Raw genomic sequence first — 14,494 nt, 5'->3', positions numbered from 1 at the left:
TACCTGAGCATGTGACCCTCGATCTCCAATGGGAGATCTTGCCCTGGGCATGCTCAGAAAGAGAAAAGCAGGACTTAGCCCCAAAATCATCTGCTCGCCGCTGCCCAACACTGACTTCAATGGCAGAAGCAGGAAAAGCAGCAGTAACTCTTTGTACAGAGTGAGACTGAGCAAGACGCTGGGACCGACGTCTCTGCTGAGCAGACTCCACTGCGGCTGGATAAGAATGGGAGACCGCAGCGGAGATGGCTCGATATTCCCCTTGTGCAGAAGTGGGAACTCGACACCTAACATTACCCCCCCTCCTAGGACCCCCCCCTCCTTGGGCCTCGCTACGCTCGAAGGCAGCAATGAGCTGTGGGGCCCGAATGTTTTCAGCAGGCTCCCAGGACCTGTCCTCTGGGCCATAACCCTTCCAATCCACCGGATAGAACTTTTTGCCACGTACCACCTTGCACCCCAAAATAGCGTTCACCTCGTAATCGTCCGTAGACGAACCCGATGTCCTGGCAGATGACTCGGAAAACCGGGACATGTATACGGGTTTCAAGAGGGACACATGAAAGGTGTCGGTGATACCCAAGCGTGGAGGAAGGGCCAGACGGTAGACCACAGGGTTAACCTGTTCAAGGACCTTGAAGGGACCCAAGTAGCGAGGTGCAAACTTAGTGGACTCAACACGCAGCCTGATGTTACGGGCGGAGAGCCCTACACCAAGTCGCCAGGAGCAAAGGTCGGAGCGGGACGCCGATGATCGGCGGAGAACCTCATTCTCTCCTTGGAGGCCCGAATGGCATCCTGAGTGCGGTCCCAAATGTCCCATGCCTCCACAGCCCAGTCTGCCACCTTGGAGTCAGCAGAAGACACAGGCATGGGCACAGGGACACGCGGATGCTGGCCGTAATTTAGGAGGAATGGAGTCTGACCGGTGGAGTCGGCTACAGCGTTGTTAAGCGCAAACTCTGCCCACGGTAGCAAGGATGCCCAGTCATCCTGCCTGGCAGAAACAAAATGTCGTAAATATGTGACCAAGGTCTGGTTGGCCCTCTCTACCAACCCATTCGTCTTGGGATGATATGCCGAAGAGAGATTCAACTCAATACTGAGTAGACGACAAAGCTCTCTACAGAATCGAGACGCAAACTGGGGACCCTGTTGTGAATTCTGTGGCTGAATTCACTCCTGTGGTCACAAGTGGTACTGCAGCTTCTGAGCTTCCTCCCTCAGGTGTTCTGGTGAGCTCGTTAACTGCTTCATTACTTAACTCCGCCTGATGCTGCTATCCTTGCTCCTTGTCAATGTTTCAGTGTTGGATCTGAGCTTCTCCTGATTGTTCCTGTGACCTGCTGCTCTGTATAGCTAAGTGCTTTTTGTTTTTTTGTTGCTTTTTTTCTGTCCAGCTTGTCTTTTGTTTTGCTGGAAGCTCTGAGACGCAAAGGGTGTACCGCCGTGCCGTTAGTTCGGCACGGTGGGTTTTTTTTGCCCCCTTTGCGTGGTTTTGCTTTAGGGTTTTTTGTAGACTGCAAAGTTCGCTTTACTATCCTCGCTCTGTCCTAGAATATCGGGCCCCACTTTGCTGAATCTATTTCATCCCTACGTTTTGTCTTTTCATCTTACTCACAGTCATTATATGTGGGGGGCTGCCTTTTCCTTTGGGGAATTTCTCTGGGGCAAGTCAGGCCTATTTTTCTATCTTCAGGCTAGCTAGTTTCTTAGGCTGTGCCGAGTTGCCTAGGTAGTTGTTAGGCGCTATCCACAGCCGCTTTTAGTTGTGTTTAGGATAGGATCAGGTGTGCAGTCTACAGAGTTTCCACGTCTCAGAGCTCGTTCTTGTATTTTTGGGTATTTGTCAGATCACTGTGTGCGCTCTGATCGCTAAGCACACTGTGTTTCTGGATTGCCTTCATAACACCTGTCATTAGCAAACATAACAGGACCCCGGTCACTAACAATTTTGTCTGGCATACCGTGTAGGCGAAAGATATGTTTGATGAACAAGACAGCCAACGCCCGTGCAGAAGGTAGCCGTGGAAGAGGCACCAAGTGCACCATTTTGGAAAAATGGTCGGTGATCACCCAGATAATGGTGCAGTTACGAGACTTGGGTAAGCCCACCACAAAGTCCATCCCGACCATCTCCCAGGGCCTGTCCGCCACCGGCAAGAGGGTAAAGCAAACCAGCTGGCCGTTGCCGAGGGGACTTGTTCTTGGCACAAGAGACACACGCCCGAACATATTCTGCAACATCACGAGCCATATGCGGCCACCAGTATGTCCTCGCCAGTAACTCAGATGTCCTTTTGGAACCAAAATGTCCACCCACCCTGGACGAGTGTGCCCAAGAGAGAACCTCCGGTCGCAAACTGGATGGTACAAAAGTCTTGCCCGGAGGCACAGACTCTAGCGAAACCGGGGCCACAGTTCTCAAGCTCTCGGTGGGGACAATAAGCCGAGGCTCCTCTTCCTCCTCCGCAGATGACACAACGGAGCGAGTTAGAGCGTCAGCCCGAATGTTCTTCTCCCCAGAAAGAAAATGGAGGGTGAAATGAAACCGGGAGAAGAATAAGGACCATCTGGCCTGGCGAGAATTCAACCGCTGGGCTGTCTGCAGGTACACCAAATTTTTATGGTCTGTGAAGACTTGGAAGGGAAAACGTGCTCCCTCCAAGAGATGTCTCCACTCCGAGAAAGCCAACTTCATGGCTAGCAACTCCCTGTCCCCGATGGAATAATTCCTCTCTGCTGGTGAGAAGGTCTTAGAAAAGAAGAAGCAAGGATGCTTCCGACCTTGAGCATCCTTTTGGAAGAGGACTGCTCCAGCACCAACAGAAGAGGCATCCACCTCCATGATAAATGGCTTATCAACATCGGGGCGATGTAGGATGGGTGCGCTAGCGAAGTGTGACTTTATGGAGTTAAAGGCCTTGGAGACCTCCTCAGACCACAATTTGGGATTTGCCCCAGTCTTGGTGAGGGCAACCAAGGGAGCTACCAAAGTTGAGAAGTGCGGAATGAACTGGCGATAATAATTAATGAACTCCATAAAGCGCTGCACCGCTTTAAGAGAATGGGGTTCCTGCCAGTCCATCACAGCCTGTAGTTTGGCAGGATCCATAGCCAATCCCTGGGCAGAGATGATGTAGCCTAGGAAAGGTAAGGACTCCTGCTCGAACATACACTTCTCCAACTTGGCATAGAGGGAGTTTGCCCGTAGGAGGTCGAAGACTTTGCAAACATCTCTCCGGTGGGAGTCAATATCTGGAGAGTAGATGAGAATATCATCCAGATAGACTACGACCGAGGTGGAAAGCATATCCCGGAAGATGTCGTTCACAAAGTCTTGGAAAATGGCTGGGGCATTACAGAGCCCGAAGGGCATCACCAGATATTCATAGTGCCCATCCCTGGTGTTAAAAGCCGTCTTCCATTCGTCCCCCTCACGGATGCGAATCAGGTTGTAAGCACCCCGCAGATCTAATTTAGTAAATACCCTTGCTCCCGAAGCCTATCGAAGAGCTCAGATATCAAGGGCAAAGGATACTTATTCTTAACGGTAATGGCGTTAAAACCCCTGTAGTCTATGCATGGACCCAATTCCCCATTCTTCTTCTGCACGAAGAAGAACCCTGCCCCAGCAGGTGACACTGACTTCCTAATGAACCCTCTTGCCAGATTTTCCTGGATGTACTGTGACATTGCCTCCGTCTCCGGGAGAGATAACGGATAGACTCGACCCCGGGGAGGCTCAGCACCAGGCAAGAGATCAATAGGACAGTCATAGGGGCAATGGGGCGGAAGGATCTCCGCCGCCTTTTTGGAGAACACGTCTGCATAAGACCAACACTGCTTGGGGAGAGAGGATAGATCTGCGGGTACCTCTGTAGTAGCAACCTGAACGCACTCCCTCTGACACCTACTCCACAAGATTCGCCCCATCCCAGAATTCTGCCTGAGGACCACTCGATATGAGGAGAGTGGTACCGTAGCCAAGGTATTCCCAACAGGACCTCATCAATTCCCTCAGGAATGACGAGCAGAGATATAATCTCCTGGTGAGATGGCGACATGGACGGAGTAAAAGGGATGGTCTGGTGTGTTATCTGTGAGGGCAGTGTCGACCCATTCACCACTCGTACCATTACTGGTTGAGCTAGCATAACCAGGGGTATTGCGTGACGTTGGGCGAAGGCAGAAGACATAAAATTGCCCTCCGCCCCAGAATCCACGCAGAGCTCTACCGAGTGGGAGAATGAGCCTATAATAATTGTCCCCTTAAAGGACAATTTAGAGGCAAACGTCGCCGTGTCTAGTGTACCTCCACCTACTACCACTAGACGCTGATGTTTCCTCGACCGCTGAGGACATCTGGTGGCTAGATGTCCTGACTGCTGGCAAACATGACAGACCTTGAGTGCACAAGCGGTCCGGGACTTACATCCCGCTTGTGACACTTCCATGGCCTCATGTGACTCAGGAACCAGGACCGGAGATTCCAGAGGTTTGGCGAAGGTAGGAGCCAGCCGAAACCTCTGCCTACACTGGGCTCGCTCTAACCTCCGCTCGTTAAAACGGAGGTCAATTCGAGTGGAGACAGTTATTAACTCCTCCAGTGTGGCAGGAATCTCCCTAGTGGCCAGAGCGTCCTTAACGTGATCAGCCAGGCCCCTCCAAAATATGGGGATAAGGGCTTTATCCGACCAGTCCAGCTCAGAAGCTAAAGTGCGGAATTGGACGGCAAAATGACTGACCAAGGACTCACCCTGAGTTAATGCCAGCAGTTGGAGCGCAGTATCATGGGTGACTTGAGGTCCTAAAAAGACCTGTTTCAGAGTGCTCAGGAACAGCGGAGCACTCTGCACCACATGATCGCCACGCTCCCACAGCGGCGTAGCCCATTCCATTGCCCTGTCCGACAATAGAGACACTATAAATCCCACCTTAGCCCGCTCTGTGGGAAAACGTGCAGCCAGGAGCTCGAGGTGAATAGAGCACTGACTCACGAATCCCCTACAAAATTTGCTATCACCAGAAAATTTTTCTGGCAGCGGGAGGCGAGATAATGTCGGAACAGGGGTGGCAATGGACAAGGTTGCTGCAGCCACGCTAGCAGCCTGTACAGCAACTGCGGTAACATCCACAGCTGAGGTTGAGCTCTCGAGAGCCGCCAACCTACCCTCCAGCTGCTGGATATACCGCAAGGATTGCTGTTTGTCCGTCATTACTAGCCAGACCCTGGCGCTAGTGTAATGTTAGGGCTAGCGGAACGCACCAAATAATAAGACAGATAGAGTATGGTGCGTTCACAGCCCGGGGTCCACCGTGCAGAGATGGAACCTGCTGCCAAGTAATGACGGACTATATGGCGGTACAAAGTGAATACACACATGGGCTAACCTCACCCTGTGTGAAGGAAGCGAACCCTGTTACGTCACAGGGCCGTGGTACCGCACCAAGAGCGCAAGCAACGAGTCTCAGAACTCAATCCCAAGACACAGGATTTGAGTACATAGACCTCATGCGCTCGACACCGCTACTGAGGTGTCAGAGTGACAGCAATAGAAGCACGAGAGTGCATGCAGTGCCGCACTGGCGAACGCCACTAACCACCCAGGCTTGGGTCAGGAAAGCGCTGTGAAAGCACAAGGCGCCGCACTGGCGGTCACAGCAATAAGACGCTGTATTGTGTGTTTACGTGCTGATGGCTAAGTCGGGCGCTAGATAGCAAACATACACCTTCCACGAACAGTCATCCAATAGGGAGGGTTATTTAAAGAGCGACTTTCACTCACAACACACACACATTTACAAATGTACACTAGCGCATGGCTGTGCGGTCATGCGCAGCTTATATAGTTGCAGCACGTTCAGGACCTTCCAATAAAGGACCAATGGGAATCTGCTACCAAAGTTTTGCCCTTTCAGGACCTTCCTGGAGGACCAATGGGATGTGCTGCAGTACCTGAGCATGTGACCCTCGATCTCCAATGGGAGATCTTGCCCTGGGCATGCTCAGAAAGAGAAAAGCAGGACTTAGTCCCAAAAGCATCTGCTCGCCTCTGCCCAACACTGACTTCAATGGCAGAAGCAGGAAAAGCAGCAGTAACTCTTTGTACAGAGTGAGACTGAGCAAGACGCTGGGACCGACGTCTCTGCTGAGCAGACTCCACTGCGGCTGGATAAGAATGGGAGACCGCAGCAGAGATGGCTCGAGATTCCCCTTGTGCAGAAGCGGGAACTCGACACCTAACATACCAGATCATTAATGAATATGTTGAAGAAAACAGGTCCCAATACCGACCCCTGCGGTACCCCACTGGTTACAGTGACCCAGTTAGGGACTATACCATTTATAACCACCCTCTGCTTTCTATCACTAAGCCAGTTACTAACCCATTTACACACATTTTCCCCCAGACCAAGCATTCTCATTTTGTGTACCAACCTCTTGTGTGGCACGGTATCAAACGCTTTGGAAAAATTGAGATATACCACGTCCAATGACTTACTGTGGTCCAGCCTATAGCTTACCTCTTCATAAAAACTGATTAGATTGGTTTGACAGGAGCGATTTCTCATAAACCCCTGCTGATATGGAGTTAAACAGTTATTCTCATTATTCTCATTGAGATGTAGTGGTGAATAACAGTGGTAGGACAAGTTTTCTTGAGGTTGAGGGGTTTTAGCATCACTTTTGGTCCGTGAAGATCAACTTGATAGTGGTTGAGTAGACAATTATTCAAATGTCAGCTATCAGCCATAAATTTTAAATGCTTATACTCAAAATGTGCACCATTCAGGGAGTGTGAGTTACTCTGCCCAAATGTAAAGCAGCTAGAATGTCCTAGACATTGTTGTGAGTGACAATACTCACTTGCAGGTGATAGTAAGTCATCCAGCATGATGGCTGATGCAGAACAACAATTTATCCACTAAATGGCTCTTATTACTCATGCTTACAAGCTGTAAAACTGCTTGAGAGCTCTTTACCTTGCATAACCAAGAAATATGTTTTTCCATACTTGCAAATGTTGGTGCATCTGCCATCCCACAATAAATTGAGCATGCAGCTTGCCATGCCCCCAGCAGGACCACAGTGACCTTAATTGACTTTCCACCCACTGTTACAACTGTTAATCATCATGGCCAATGTCACTGTCACCAATTTCACATGGATATTGTCAGCCTTGACAACTGCCTGTGAATGGGATAAATCAATGGTCTCCTTCACATCCAGCTTCTGTTGCTTCCTTTCCTCCACTTGCTCCACATCCTTCTGCATGTAACATTGAACTTGAGGGTCCCAAAAAAATCACAGGGTGACGCTGAACATGTGCAAGTTGCTGCTCTTCCTCCATTCCCTGTTGCAGTCTTGTGAGGTTTTTTCCAAAGATAAATATGAAAGTGATGACATCATTGATGCCACAGTTCTCAAAACTGACAAATTTACTATCCTCTTCAAAGGGCTTCCGTAGGTGACATGAATCCTTTATCCCATGTGTTATGATCAGGTGGCCTTAGAGCAGCATGAAAACTTTCTCTGGAGTAGGTGGTAACTATACGGACTGCAAACCCTGATCTTAACACCGCAACTAGAAGTAGCCTTTGGGGTGTGCCTAACAAAACCTAGACACCTCGACACAGCCGGAGAACTAAATACCCCTAAAGATGGAAATAGGAAAACTATCTTGCCTCAGAGTAGACCCCCAAAGGATAGGCAGCCCCCCACAAATAATGACTGAGTTGGAGAGGAAAAGACACACACAGGCAGAAAACAGGCTTAGCAAAGGAGGCCACTTCTAACTAAATAGAAAAGGACAGGACAGGATACTAAGCGGTCAACATAAAAATACTACAAAAATATCCACAGCAGAAAATACAAAACTCCACCACCTAACTAAAGATGTGGAGAGTATAACTGCAACTCCAGAGAATCCAACCAGACTGAGAAAATCAACTGACACAGTCTAAGCTGGAGCAAATAGAAACAAAAGATCCGCACTGAAAATAAGCACACAGCAAGTGTGCTTCAGAAAAAGAAACAGACACTTATCTTTGCTGAACTGGCAGCTAAGCAGGTGAGGCCAGGCAGAGAACCAATACTTCCAAAGAAACATTGACAACTGGCAAGGGCTAATGAATCCTGCACACTTAAATATCCCAGTCAGAACAGCAATTAGCCGATACACCTGGCCAGGACTGTGACTCAGAGACAACTGCATTCCCACCTACCACCACTGGAGGGAACCCAAGAGCAGAATTCACAACACCCATGCCATTGATGTATTTCAAAGCAACACACGCTCTAGTTTCCATGCTACATGAAATAATTAGTCACTACTTTATACTGGTCATACAAATTCCACCATATAGCAAAGTTGCAAATCAGATTGCACTCCGGTAGACTATTCTGTTTTTGTAAAGTCTGTCATGCATGCTTTGCCATACAAGACGAGCTGAAATACTTAAGACACTTTTCTGGCCTCCTTCAAGCAGTCATATTTCTTTAAGAAATTTTGCACAATTGAGTTTATAATGTGCTCCCAGCAGGGAGATTAGTTAGTGGGGGTCATCGAATGTGAGATTTACTGCTTGATGGAGAGAGATTCATTGCTTTTACTTAAAACATTAATTCAGTAGGCTGTCAAAGACATATACTATCCCTGTACATATATGCTGGTCACAAAGTGACAACGTACTTTCAAGCTCAATACCAAGGCTAGAGAGTGACCCTTGTTCTTCTGAAAGCATAGAGCGGTCAACCTCAGCGGTCAAACTGAAAATAAGTGACTAAGTATCTTCCAGCGATACTGAGCACACATCATTTTTCAAAAGACAGTAAAATATACTAAGTAATACGACTGTGACTGCACTACCAAAACCCAAGATAAAAACATAATAAGCAAATACCTTGCAGTAAATACATAAATAGCAATAGTGCATGAAAATAGTATAGGGTGCTTAATTAACATAATTTTGATTTAAAAAAAATGTAAAAGCCATCCCACCACATCACGTTGACCATATTTGGGACGGTTCTAACCTTTAATATTAAAACCTTGAAACAGTGTTGAAGTTCCTAAAGGAACTGCATTTTATATTGGAGCATAACCTTTTTATGTTTGAAGATAAGCTATACTCGCAACAGTTTGGGACCGCAATGGGGACTCGGGTCGCCCCAAGTTTCGCAAATATGTTTATGGGGCGATTGGAGTCCCTATAATTAATTATGGCAGATGAATATGCCTATACATATATATATATATATATATATATATATATGTCTAATGCATCCTCACACATCTCTTGTAGATTGTGAGCCTTTGCAGGCAGGGTCCTCTCTCCTCCTGTACCAGTCATGACTTGTATTGTTTAAGATTACTGTACTTGTTTTTATTATGTATACCCCTTTTCACATGTAAAGCACCATGGAATTAATGGTGCTATAATAATAAATAATAATAATAATATTGATGTTCTGATCATCATATGGAGTGGTACGGAACAGGAGGCTATAAAATTTGTGAGAAGACTCATCGACAATGAGTGGGGCCTTACATTCACGGCTCATATTGCGAGTGATAAAATTATATATCTAAATTTTATATGTTCTTCCTATTTATTTGGCACTGAACTGTTTATGTACAATGTCCTGGCACGTTTTTTTCAGGTGATAAATTATATAATCACTATTCTTGATTCTGCCTTCATATTACGTGCCTTAGGGGTTAACATATGTTCAAAATACGAAGGAAGAAGAAAGTAGGGAGGATAAAGACCTTTGGAGACACAATTTTATCACAGCATACAACCAGGGTAATCGGTTTATCTGTAACACCCTAAAGAAATATTGATACTTACTGAGAAAGGACCCTATATTAAAAACAAAAGAACCACAGATCACCTTCAGAAGGGGAACAACAATAAAAAACATGATAGCTCCAAGTAAGTTGAAGAAAAAAGCCCCCCAAAAATCAGTACTGATCCATCGGTTTATAAAGGGGAGGGGGAGTCTCTAAATGCTTTTTTTAAAAATGCTGCTGCTGCAGAATTATAAATCATGAAGCTAAAGAAATTAAGCCTAATAGTACTGGAGAAATACATAGGATCTGACAAAACTTAACATGCAATTTCGATCACGCGATTTATGTGGTAACTTGTGTCTGTGGTCTACAATATGTGGTTCGAACCACACAGACCCTGAGAACACGCATGAATGGCCACAGACATACCGTAAACATTTTTTTTTTTTTTTAAACAAAGTCTTTCTAGACAAATAGTGATGACGCACAATAAAAACTTTGATTTGGTAAAAGTCACACCACTGGAACAAATCAATATAGAGTCACTAAATAGAAAAAAAAACCCTGAATGATAAAGATTAATTTTGGATATTTAAACTGCAAAGTTTATTTCCGGATGGCCTGAACGACGAACTGGAGTAAGTTTGAACATCAACGATACAAATAAGTTTGGTTATTGATCACTGTATTTTCATTGTATGTATATATTAATGTACTTGTCATGTATGATCCAACCTGTATACACTTCATTGTATATATATATAAGAAATACATAGTAAATAATAGGACACAAAGATAAATAATCTTATCAACATAGGACCAATATTTACATATTACATAAAGATATGTCTTTTCTCCCACTTTTTATTCTGTTATTTATCGAGTGAAAGGAGGTAAATAAAATTTTTGTATTTTATTCATTAATTTAATTTTTTGGGTTTTAATTTTTTTTCCTCAATTTTTTTTTCGAAACTTTTTTTTTCAAAGTTGTTTTTCTTTTCTTTTCAAAACATTTTTTTCCTCAAGTTTTTTTTTTAAAGAATACAAGGTCATTTATTGGGATACATTTTATTCTTCATATGGGAATTTAATTAGATTGACATGCTGTTAGGTTTGGGGGATTGCACTAAAATAAAATATAAAATAAAGTGCAATCGCAATCCGGGGTCCACTGTGAAGGGATGGACCCTGCTGCTAGTGTGAACAATGATGGAACTAAACAGCAAGCGATACCTTGAACACACTGAGTTAACACCACTCAGTGTGAACGGAACACCGAGCATCAAGCTCATTTACTGCACTGATTGGTACGGCACGAGTACGCAAAGTGCTATACCCTGTTAATGTCACAGGGATAATAGCTCATAGATTGGGCTAGCTCTGCAACTAAATGGTGCTAACTGCACACACGAATGAAGCAGATGCTGAGCCAAGAGAGAGAGATCTTTGACACTAGGTACCATACCATGTCGCCTTCATCGAGAAGTATAGCATAAGGTTTGAGCTTGCTCTGTAACTGAATTGTGCCAATCGCGCATATGAATGAAACAGATTCTAAGCCAAGTGGCTAGTTACCCCAGTCTTGTCTCTACTGAACCTAGGCCTGAGCAGCACCCTAAGCATATAGCACATGAAAGACTCAGGCGTTGATCCAAGGGAATGACACCGCATAAGTGTGCAACCTGCCTGCCAATTTGTACAGACTAAGAGCAAAGACTCACACACAAACGTGCAGACATAGTGGAAGAGTAGCAACCCACACACACCAAACATAAATGATATTAGCGCGCCCGCGTGCGCCGCTGAGAGCCTTTTATATGCTAAGCTTCACCCCAAACACTCATGCCCAGCCAGCCGTGACATCGCCCGTGGGTCAATTCAGAGCCACCACATCACCAGATTAGTCAATGTCTGACCACCAATGAGAAGATGCCATGTCACGGATATGCTCAGTAAGGTGATCTCTGGACTTAGACTCCAGAGTGCAAGGCTGCACCTGCATATCACTGGTTACCATAGACTTGACTGGAGAGCCAGCAGTAACCAAACGTATACCACAAGCCTGAGCAGGACACTGGGATTGACGTCTGTGCTGAGCAGCAATCCCAGTGGCCAGACCAGAATGGGAGACCACAGCACAAGACGATGCCTGGGATCTATCTCGCACAGCAGGAGTAACCCGATGCCTAACACACGTTTCCTATAAATAGGTCCATTCTTATTAATATTGTTTTTTATATATAGTTTAGATGTCATTTTTTATATATATATATTTAACAGAACAATGTAGAATGAATCACTCCTCCTCCTTCCTCTTTTGTCTTCCCTCCCTCTCTCAGACTGGGAAATGGGCTATATAAGAAGGATCAAATTCATTTTCTCCATATACCTGAAGAAGGCTGCAAGCAGCAGAAATGCATTGTGCATATAGCTTTTATCAGTTTGAGTAAAAAAAATTCTTTTACCTACAAGCAACCTGAAAAAAAAGACAGCTCAATTCCCTGGTCCTCCTGTTTGGCAATATTAAAACCTTACCATTTGTCAAGTGACATACATGTGGACAAGGGCAGAGAAGGACTGAGACCCTGCTAACGGCAAACAACCATAGGGAACTACATGAATATAATGTCCAGCAAAAAGAAAGTGAGGCCACACCTTTATTTGCACAAAGTTCAAAAAAACTGAAACAAAAAATCTAAAGAGATGAACTGGAATATAAGCTGGCGTGTATATAGCGTGTAAGAGTAGGTTCACACTGGCCAATAAACAGACAAAATCCAAGATAAAAACATGATGTTGCTTCATGTGCTGATGAAGAGCCGTAGTTCCTAATCCATTCAAGTTGTGACAACCATGGTTTATTTTCCTTCTGGAGAGCTTGCACACTGCAAAAGATTCATCAGTTAGTACCCTGGAAAAGAAATCTCAAACCTAAGATGCCTACACGTAATACTTGACTATTACCAGAGTTTTCATTGGCTGTTGCGTCTCCTCCACAAACCAGCAATTATGGCTTCACCTGCTTCTGAGCTGATCACAGATGTCTGGATGTTGTCTGCTTTTTATCATTGATACCAACACCTTCCTCATCTTATGCTATAACTTCTTTAGTATCCATATCTGGTTTCGAGGTATTATCTCAGTGTGATAAATATCCTGAGCTCCTTGCCCTGTCTCCTGCTTCTCTCCTCAAAATTTGCCACTACCACTTCGGCAGCTAACGTCAGTAGTCCAACTAACATAGCTGACAGAGCTACCAACATAGCTAGGCATTTGTGTTCTCCATTTCCTCATCTCATCCAAGTACAAATGCTGACCATTTATCTTATCCAATAAGTCAACTTTAATAGGTTGTTGATGTGAAATATCTTCTTTAGCCCCTGGCATGCTGAGGTTTGGGGGATTAAAGGGCAGAACAGATAGAGGTGTCATTTATGGAATTGAAAGTTAGCAGTGGAAAAGATTAACTGTTACAGCAGCAGAGGACTGTGCAGAACTCTAACACAAACTGATGGTGTCACTGTCAGAGGTAACATCATCCTACTGTGACTGAGATGAGTGATATGCCATATATATTTCATAACATACTTTGCTTTTTCACTACTAATATGCTTTCTGTACGCAAACGAGGCCAATTTTAAACTACATTTGGACGTACTACTACCCAAATGTCTGTTGCCAGTGGTGAAGGTGCTGCCGCTGCTTTCAGCTTCCATATTGTTGGATGCTGCTTTATGGTTTTTTTTATTTTCTAGTACCCTGTAAATTGACATTGACTCTTCTGATTGACTGCGCTATACCATGAGATGTCATATCTGCAAGGCATTATGGGAAATCCTGTTCAGCTGTGCCTGAGGTCATATAAGCTTCTGTGTCTGTTGCAATCTTCTGTTTTATGTAAAATGACGGCAGGCATTTTTTTTTGGACGATTTGTCAAATCAAGTAGAAATTTTTTTGAATTTGCCGAGTTTTGCAAATTTCCTAAAACCCAACCAAAATTAAGTAACCATCAAATCTATTCACACATCTTTAGTGCCGAGTCATACTACATTTGCTCTACACGGTTACAGAAATGTATGGATCACAGCAACATTTCCCAGGCATAATTAACTTTTTTTGCCAAGAGTGTTAATGAAAAATTAATTCAACTTCATCTAGTACACTTTAGAAATAATTCTTCCATTTTTTTTTAATAAACTTTATTTAATGATAAATCATTATAATAATACGAATATTGTGAAGATCCTTTTCCTTAAATAACTCTGCTTGATGCCAGAGTAAAACGACTACAAAATCTGAATATAGATTTATGATGAGGGTACAAGACATAAGTGGTCTAGAAGCAGCTTTATGAAGTATACACAACAGCTCAATCATCATAAATCAGCTAGGTGAGGATTTTTTTTATAGAATTTGAAATACTCATTACTGCATGTTCCCCTTGCTTCTAATTACTTTAATTAGGAATGAAATATGAGAGTATGATGTTCTAATTATAGACATATTTTTTCAAATAGTTTTTTCTCTGGTTGATTTGATTAATTATAACGGAAATAGAAAATCTTTCCATAAATTAAAGTACTTATGTAAACTCTTGAAATGTCATTTATGTGCATTACGTCATGTCTTAACTTCTGGAAGATTAGTGATGATAATAATAATAATAATAATAATACTTTGTTCTACTAAAATA

This window comes from Ranitomeya imitator, chromosome 6 (assembly GCF_032444005.1).
Source record: "Ranitomeya imitator isolate aRanImi1 chromosome 6, aRanImi1.pri, whole genome shotgun sequence".
Classification (NCBI taxonomy): Eukaryota; Metazoa; Chordata; class Amphibia; order Anura; family Dendrobatidae; genus Ranitomeya; species Ranitomeya imitator.
Note: the sequence above shows the minus strand (reverse complement) of the source record.